This window comes from Peromyscus californicus, unplaced genomic scaffold (genome assembly GCF_007827085.1).
Source record: "Peromyscus californicus insignis strain IS unplaced genomic scaffold, ASM782708v3 Scaffold_36__1_contigs__length_480341, whole genome shotgun sequence".
Classification (NCBI taxonomy): Eukaryota; Metazoa; Chordata; class Mammalia; order Rodentia; family Cricetidae; genus Peromyscus; species Peromyscus californicus.
Window position 1 is genome coordinate 468,729 of NW_026294547.1, and position 10,387 is coordinate 479,115.

Below are 10,387 nucleotides of genomic sequence, written 5' to 3' on the forward strand. Positions count from 1 at the left end.
AGGTCAGAAGAGTAGGAAAGGAAGGCATGAGCATGGATGGAGAAACTGAGGATGAAGATGAGATTGTTAGCAGAAGAGCTTAGTTAAGGCTATGAGAGGACAGGAAGAGAAGGGACAGGGTGAAGCTGAGTGTGAGAACAGAACTAAGCCATGTAGAGAGAGAACTCATTAAGAGAAGGGACAGAGAGGAGCTAAATAGAAGAATAGAACTGAAGCAGCATAGATAGAATCTTGACTCAGAAATACAAAATGTTTGGACCAAAGAGTTTAATGTAATTAGATTCATTTATTATTATCAAAGGTTAGGTATTCAGCTGGTGGTACATCCTTCATGGACCCTAGGAGAGGGCTATCAAAAGGCTACACCCCACATAGTCTGCTATAGGTAGTCATCAATCTGATTACAGGGGAAGGCCAGTCTTATCTTGGGTCAATCTTGTGGAGTCCTGGTTATTTCCCTAGTACCAGGTTTCTCCCTAACCACATAATGACTCCTTCTATCAAGATACCTCTTTCCTTGCTCTCCCTCCCTGTGTCCCCCAACTCAACAATCCTGTTCCCTTATATTTTTATCCCCCATTCCCTCCCCACCACACTCCTAGTTTAAGCAGGAGATCTCATCTTTGTTCCCTTGCAAGGGCTATCCATGCATGCCCCATTAGGGTTGTTCTTGTTACCTAGCTTCTCTGGGATTGTCAATTGTAGCCAGGTTATCCTTCATTTTAACTCTGATATCCACTTATGAGTGAGGACACACTATGTTTGTCTCTTTTGATCATAGTTACCTCACTCAGGATGACTTTTTCTAGTTCCATCGATTTGCTTAAAATTTTATGCTATAATTGACTTTTACCACTGAGTAATATAATACTCCATTTTGTAATACATCCAAATCCCAACAGAAATGACAGTTCAACAGACATGTTCTGAACACCCTACACTCCCCATAGTATAGTTTGTGGTCCTTCTTCAATTGTAAGTTTCCAGAAATGTCAGAGTTTGGAGGACACTCATTCATTGTTCTATTTTTCTTTCTCACTGACCAGTTAAGACCCAGGCTTGAAAGAAAGGCAGAACTATCTTCACAGCCCTCAACAGCACAGTCAGGATTAAAAGATCAAAGCAATTCTCAATTACATTGTGTGAGGAAACCCTGAGCTAAAGAAGAAAGTGCACTAAATAGAAAAAATAATTAATAACTGAGAAAAATGCAAAGAAAAAATTAATGACAAGGAAATACAATGTTTCTTAGCATACACATATAAGGTATTTTATTTTTTTATATTCCCTATTAATTATTTTAACATTACCATTGTTAAAATGCTTTTACAAAACAGAAAATGTTGGGCGTGCATCATCTACATATAGAATTGTACTTAGGAGACCAAAACATGAGTATTATGAGTTCCAACATATCCTTGACTAAATACTGATGTCCAAGCCAGGCTGGATAACAAACAGCATTTCAAGGTAATTTATGAAAAATATGAAAAATAAAACAAGGAACAAATACCCACCACCCTTTTACAGACACCCTTACTTGAAAATTAGGGTCACATACTGCCTGATATTTAAATATAAATAGATCACTTACATGATGGCCATTATTCTATACATTGCAGCAGATAAATACCTCTCACTAAGTGAAAGCACCATAGAACATGAAACAAAGCCACAGAAGGAATATAAGGACCACAAAATAAACTTCATTAAATGGTTTACATAACATATAGCTACTTTAATATATACCTCAAATGTTGCAAAATAGAAGCTATAATGTGATCTTCACATCAGTCTTTAGTGAACATGTTGATTAATTTACTTAATTCAAGGAAATGAAAACAGGATGTTCTAAGTTGTTTGTATCAAAAATGAAGACAACTGTGGTGTCTAACAGTTTTACCAAATGTTTACACGAATGCAGTTTTTCTCTTGTATGAGTTTTTTCCTATTTCCTGATATCAATATGACATAAAAGAAAGCTCTAAAATATTTACAAGGCTAGAGACATGGCCAATCTCTTAATACAAGCTCATCCCCAGGACCAAAATCAGGGTTTTGACAACTTACAGTAATTCCCACTGCAAGAAGTTCCAGGGGTCTAACCTGGAGAAGCAGAATGCACATGCACAAGTACAGACAGACATCACATAATTAAAATTAAAAGAAATCTTCAAACTAATTTTTACTTAAGAATATTTTTCTCTTGTAACTCTAGTTGTAAAGGTATTGAGGCATCTGAAGACTTACAGAGTTACTCCCAATCATGTATTGATTTATTTAACTGAAAACAAGCATGTAGGCTTGACTTCAGAAAAGTCAATCATTCTCAGTCTGTGGTATGATTTGGGAAAATTTAGGAAATGCTGCCCTGCTGGGGGTAGGCCTGAGAGTATAACATTTCCCATTTATACTTTAAGCTTTACATTGCAGATTAAGAATGTGAATTTTTAGTTTCCTATTTTAGCTGCTATGTCTGACACTTGTTTCCATGCCACTTTCATGCTGATCTTGTATTGCTTTGGAACCAAGGGCCAATTAAATACTTTCATAGGTTCACATTAACATGATGGTACATCACAGCAACAGAAATGAATTAGTACACATTCATGAAGTTTTACACCTGGATTCATTATCTCATGTAATTGAAGTATGAAATCTAAATGAGTTACCATATTGCTTAAATCCATAGTCCTTTTGATCATGTGAATTTTCAGGTATAAACCAAATACAGAGGGACATCACAATTCTTGAAGAGAATTTTGACACCTGTGAGATATTTCTCTCCATAATAATCACGTGTAACTGAATATAAGTTTGTTTGCTAAAGATCTTATCAAATCCCTTATAGTCACATTTCTTTGGTATGAGTTTTTTATAGATGCTCAAGATGTAAAGTTATATTCACAGGCTTTTATACACCAATTACACACTAATAGTAATACTTTTCTAGGGTTTCTCTCCAGTATGTGTTCTTGCATGCCTTTGAAGATGACCATGCTGTACAAAGGCTTTACCACACTGATTACATTCATAGGGTTTCTCTCCAGTATGTGTACTTTTATGTATATGAAGAACACTGTTTTGAGCAAAGGCTTTACCACACTGATTACATTCATATGGTTTCTCTCCAGTATGTGTTCTTGTGTGCCTTCCAAGATGACTGTAATGAACAAAGGCTTTACCACACTGATTACATTCATAGCGTTTCTCTCCAGTATGTGTTCTTGTATGCATTTCAAGATTACTATGATGTCCAAAGGCTTTAGTACATTGATCACATTCATATGGTTTCTCTCCAGTATGTGTTCTTGTATGACTTTGAAGATTACTATGATGTCTAAAGGCTTTAGTACATTGACCACATTCATATGGTTTCTTTCCACTATGTGTTCTTTTATGCAATTGAAGAACACTGTGGCGAGTGAAGGCTTTACCACACTGATTACATTCATAGGGTTTCTCTCCAGTATGTGTTCTTTTATGCATTTGAAGATGACTGTTTTGAGCAAAGGCTTTAACACACTGATTACATTCATAGCGTTTCTCTCCAGTATGTATTCCTGTGTGCCTTTGAAGATGATTGTAATGTACAAAGGCTTTACCACACTGATTACATTCATAGGATTTCTCTCCAGTATGTGTTCTTCTATGCATTTCAAGATTACTATGAAGTACAAAAGCTTTACCACACTGATTACATTCATAGGGTTTCTCTCCAATTTGTGTTCTTGTATGCATTTCAAGATTACTGTGAAGTACAAAGGCTTTACTACACTGATTACATTCATAGAGTTTCTCTCCAATATGTGTTTTTTGATACCTTTTAAAATTACCATGTTGTGCAAAGGCTTTACCACGTTGATTACATTGATATTGTTTCTCTCCCTTTTGACTTCTTTCATACCTACAGGGATAATTTAAAAATGTAAACCTTTACCACAATTATTACACTGTTACATCTTTATTTCCTCTAAGAATTAATTTTTCAGTTTGTTGTACATGTAAAAAGGAATCAAAGCTTAAGGTTTTATCACTTAGCTTAGACTCATGTTGTTCCCCTTTAATAAGGATTATTTTCCACATTTGGAGATGCCTGTTATGGTAAGAACCTTGATTACAGGACTCACATTTATGGCATATTTTTTCTCAAGGAGATTTTTTTTATATATATGAAAAGAACCAGAAGAATTCAGACTTTCACCCCATTTATTTCATCAATATATTTTCCTATACTGTGAATCCTACTATATTTGCAAAGTGAACCAGGGAAGACAGAAGTATTATATCTTCCCACTACTCATAGGGCTTCTCTTCAGTTTGTTTGCTGATGTATTCTCTTTTAAGCTGGGAAACCAATTACATGTAAACTTGAATCACATTTAGCAAGTCTACTCAACATGGGACTACTACACAACTTATAATTGTTCTGAGATGGACAAAGATACATTTCTTCTTTCCATATCCCTATGTTCATATGGCTTGTACCCAGAATGACATATGATATTCCTAGTAAATGAAGAATAACAAATACAAAGTTTCTACAATGCCTCCACACAGTTTGACATTTTGTTCCTCATGGACATGTCCTATAGGTTTTAAGGACTCTCCACTACAGTCCTCCCTTAATTCTTGAATCTAGCAACCCATTTCATTAAACTTAGCAGAGTCAGAACAACTAGAGATTAACACTAGCATTATTATGGACTACTTGCTTATTAGAATGTTTTGGACATAGACTTATCATATATTCAATGTGTATACCTTTGGTAGTATGAGTGATATGAATCTAAATGAATTGGCAATTCTACAACACAGCTCTGATAGATCTATGATTCAAATGCTGATTTCTGTTAAGGTATTGATTGCTTGTCTTTCTTCTAAAAAGAATGACCTGCAAACTGTAGATGTATCCAACCTTCTTATTAAATAAGAAACACAGAACCAATGCAAAGAAGAAAGCCAAGAGGTCAGAGCTAAGAGCTAAAACCTTACCCTTCCTCCTGCGGTGGTCCTACCTCTCCGAACCAGAGCTACCCCTGTGTTAAAGTCTTTATATAGAGTTCCTGTCCTGCCTTCTCATTGGTTGTAAACCCAACCACATGTCCGCCTCCTCACAGCCTGTCTGTAAAGGCCTCCAGGTTTTCCATGATTGGTATTAAGATTAAAGGCATGTGTATCCAATAATGGTTGTATCCCTGAACACACAGAGACTTACCCAGCTCTGCCTACCAAGTGCTTGAATTACAAGCGTACGCTACCACTGCCCTGCTTTCCTATGGCTTGCTAATAGCTCTGACCCCCGGGCAACTTTATTTATTAACATACAAATAACATTTTAATACAAATAAAATATCACCATAGCCAACACAATTCACTTACCTGCCTTTCAGGTATATGGATTATGAACATCATGAATGTTCTTTAAGCTGTGAATATTTACACTGCTGCATTTCTTTAAAACTTAAAGATACATTAAAATATATCCGGGAGCACATTTGTATCAGCTTTCACATAAAAATTACCTTTCATGTCATTCAGAACTTTGACAATGTTCTTCAACTTCAAGATCTTCCCAATTGTATCCTAAAATATAGGATGAGAAAATGTATGAAATATTACAGAAATTTGTGCAAAATTTAAGTTACTATCTTCAGTGATCCTTAGAACCATGCCTGATTTAGTCACCTCATTCTTCCTCATTCTCAATCAGAATTACCACAGAGCATCAATAACCAAGAAACAGTTGTTGCCTTAATTTAAAGTGTGAAGGAAAATTTACCTATAGCAGTGAGGTTCATATATGTCTCCAGCATCACATCTTTATAGACATTCTTCTGGGAAGGATCCAGCAATGCCCACTCCTCTTGAGTGAAGTTGACATGCACATCATCATAGGTCACAGCATCCTAAAATATGCCATACATAAGTATGCCATACATATGTATAAAACAAAAGCATGATACTGACAACATTGTAAATGCATGCTTCTTTGACAATATAGTCATATAATTCTGGTGCTTCCCACATTTATTCTACAACCCAGACGACATTACAATATAATCATCAATTTATTTTAGAATGAAACAGAATAGGAGGTTTGCTTCTATTGTTTCTGAATGCTTTGAATGGGATATCACCTTGCAAGAGAAATGCCTATTAACAGACATAGAGAGACAAGCAAACACATCAGCAGTACTGAGTACACATCAGAGAAACTGTATGAATAATAACTAACTACAAAAAAAAGATGAGTAACCTTAGTGTATTGGCTCATGCCTTTAATCCCAGAACTCAGAAAGCAGAGGCAGATATATGTGCTTCTGAGCTGAAAGTTAGTCTAGTCTATGCAATCAGTTCCAGGACAGCAAGAAGTAAATATTAAGAACCTGTCTGCACTGCAAACATCAATCAAATGTACAAAAAAGATAGGATAAACTCAGAGACTTTTTTTAATGAAGCTGGTACAAAGAGTTAGGCATTCACTCTAGTTCTGTATTCATCTTCCAGAAACCTGAATTGCTCTAGTTTAAACTGTAGTTTAAAAAATCTTACTAAAAAGAACTGTTTATTGAAACAGTTACAAATAGACAGATGATAATATTAGCAATATCACTGTTGATTAAAAATAATCAACACAGGGCAGGACAGATGACTCAGAAGTTAAGAGCTTTTGCTGTTCCTTCATATAGATGGGTTCAATTGCCAGGACATAAATGGGGAAATCACACAACTGTTCATTATTTCAAGCTCATGGATTCTAAGACTCTCTTTTGACTGCTGCTAGGGCCACACTTATGTGTGGTGCATATCCATGTATACAGGCAAAAGAATCATAATTATTACAAAAAATCAAAACAAACAAAATGAGCAAAAGGAATGTTACACACATGTAATTTAAAGACTTAGAAGACCCAGGCACTATTACTGTCATGAATATTGCCATCCTGGGAAAGAGAATAATATCCTCTGCCAAATTTAAAAATTCAAGCTGGGGATAAACCTCAGAAAAACAGCATAAGTTTGACATGTACAAAAATGTATACTCTAGGCCAATCACCCAATAATATCTATAAAAAAACCCTGGAATATTGGCCAACTTTTTAATGTAAGCATGTAGAAGAAAGAGTCAGATGAATCTCAGAGTTTAAGGTCAGGCTGGTGTATAGAACTATGTTTAGGACAGTCAGGGTGACTCAGTCAAAGTGTATCATCAGAAACAAATATAAAAACAGCAAAATTAAAAAAAAACATGCTAGAAAATGGCTTAGCATCGAATACTAGTTTGTTTAATTGTATCTTATGTGATTTAGTCATACCATCTATAATGGTGGTGAAGTCATGACAGTACAAGTAGGAATATGGTTCATTCATTTCAACTACAGCATAATAGAAACCTAGAAAGGAAAATGAGTTGAGGCTATAGAGGTACATTTTATACCCCCCCCCCATGAGATATTTCATCCAGAGAGTTTCTTCCTACTTAAGGTTCTAAAAGCACCCCGAAGAAAGCTGCCAAGGAGAGACATATGTTCAAATACCTCATCCTATCTGGGATCTTTTCGTACAGTTGACTAGCTTCTGACCCACGTCACTATAGGCTCAGGATTATCCATGATCATTTAGCCACCTCAATAATCCTCAGAGTCTGCAACACTTCTACATTGTTCAAATGTCCAATGTCTCTTTTGACACTCAAGACAATTCTTGACTGTGTCATCTTATAAATTCAGAAAACAATTTAAATCTTTCCAACAAATAAATGCCAGAGAAAACCCATTCCCATTCCAAAAGAGAGGAACTGAGACATAATGAGGAAAGATTGGATAAAGAGAAGACAGAAACTCAGCAGGGCAACCATCAAATCTAGTAGTTCTGTGTCAGACACATGGAGCTTCATTTTCAAAGGGCTTAGATTGCTCTCAACCCACAACTTCCCATACATCTCTCTCTTTGGTTACTTCCTCTCCATATATGCAGCTCTCCATGGAAGATATCTCATAGCTTAAGTATCTCAACATCTTATGGTCTCCAAATGCAATGCAGGCTGCATCCTCATAGTATCATGCAATGAACTTAGACAGTGTCCTCACTGGAGCTCTTACCATACCAAACACACATGGCTACAACAGTGCTGACCTGAAAACCCAGACTAACAATGTATGAACTTAAATTTTGTATCATTCTGGTTTCTAGAACCAATTCACTATCAATGATTTCCCCTGCAATTTGGCTTCTAAGTTCTGATGGCGCCTACCATGCTTGGATCAGAGTTGCAGCAGAGTTTGTATGAAGTTCCTTCCTGGGACTGGGAATCACTTTGCCTAATCCCTCCATTAACTGATGGCATAGAAGGATGGATTCTAACCCTTAGGACACCTCGCTAGACTTCCAATGTAGAGCAAAGGCCTTCTTTATAATGGTTATAATCTTCCTGAAATTCTTGTCTCTGTTCAGCATTTGACTGTCATCTGAAAATACATAGTCCTGTTTTTCTCTACAACCCATAGACTTGTCATATATTTAAGATCCACTTCTTGAATTTTTTCACTGTAATCCTGAATGAATCATAAATAATAGGCATCCAAGAGAGTCATTATTCCATCTAAGAAATCAGCCCCATTGTTTTTTTAATGCGTCCTTACTCATTTTCTTGGGAACATGGCAAAATGAGAAAGGTTAGGTGCCAAAATATCATACAAATGACCTCTATCTTAATTCCCACTGTAATCCTATGTCCTCTACCCCAACTGTTTACAGTACCTTCAACAGTACTTTTTTCTAAATACTACAAGAATGACCAATTAAGCTCTGTGAACAGCTTTCTATGTCCTTTGCCATCTAAATTTTGTTATCTTTAACATTCCGCCAAAAGTCATCATTCTCAGAACCTTTGAATAACAAAATCACTTTTGGTTTATCACATTCTGTTATAACTTAAATTTTTCTTGCTCTGATTCAATTGTCTAAACAAAAGTACCTCAGGTAAAGGATGTGCCTATTTGGCTCATTCTGCCAGATCACAATCCATCATTGTGGGAGCTTAGGTTAGAAATTCAATCTAGCAACTGAAGGCAAACCATGAGGAATCTTCATTTCCTGGCTTTCTCTCTTACTTGGTCATTGTCTAATGCTTAGTTTACTGTCTTATCCAGTGCAGGCAAACTTTCTTAGGGATATTGCACACTCAGTGGAAGGGCCATCACCCATCAATCATCAATCAACAAAATCTCTCAAAGACTTAGCAACCAGCCATTCTGATGGGAACATCCTCAACTGATGTTCCCAAAGGTGATTATAGAATCTGAATTATTGACATTAATTAAAACAATAATATGTGAGAAGATTTTTTAATAAAAAACCAATATATCACTACACCAATAACTTAAGTAGGTAAAATGCAAATATTAATTATAATAACAGCTAGAAACACAGATATGATAAAAAAATGAGGAAATATAAGATTCTAGGAGCAAGAAAAGGAAGTTTATTTTTTTGTACACAGAAAGTCGCCAAACCAATAAACTCAAGAAACTCCTGACATAATGTATCAGTTTTCCAGAAAATAAAAATAGGTGAAGGTTCATCATTTTCCAGAGAAACAAATACAGCTAGATTATAGGCAGTGGGACTGAGTCCTGTACTCAGTGCATGAGTTGGCTGTTTGAAACCTGGGACTTATACAGGGACACTTGTCTCAGCCTTGGTGGAGGGGACTGGACCTGCCTGGACTGAATCTACCAGGTTGAACTCAATCCTCAAGGGAGCTTTTGCCCTGGAGGAGATGGGAATGTGGGGTGGGCTGGGGAGAAGGTAGGGGTGAGAACAAGGGAATCTGTGGCTGATATGTAAAATTAAATTAAATTATAAAATAAAATAATCACACAACATAGATGGTACCATTGACAAAAGAAGACAGAGAGGCAGACATACAAATATAGCATTGTCACTTGAACAAGAAATATTACATTCTAATAAAAATTCAAATCAAAGAAAACACTGACTAACACTCACCTTGTGCACTCCAGTTCTCGCCTTCACCAATAATAGAAAATGGGGTCAGTGGTGGAAGACACCTTTAATTCCAGCACTCGAGAGGCAGAGCCAGGAAGATCTCTATGAGTTCGAGGCCAGACTGGTCTACAGAGTGAGATCCAGGACAGACACCAAAACTACATAGAAAAACCTTGTCTCAAAAGATGAAAAAAAATGGGTTGGGTGAGAAGGACTCTTCCACCAAAATTGGATAGACTTCCTTGAATTCTGATATTTCTACATTGTAGAAAATAGTTTTGGCTCTTAAAGCTATATCATTCTCTGTTGGTAATGAAAAGGATGTCTGTTAGATCATTTAGAAACGATTTTCTTTCCTATGATTAAAGATTGG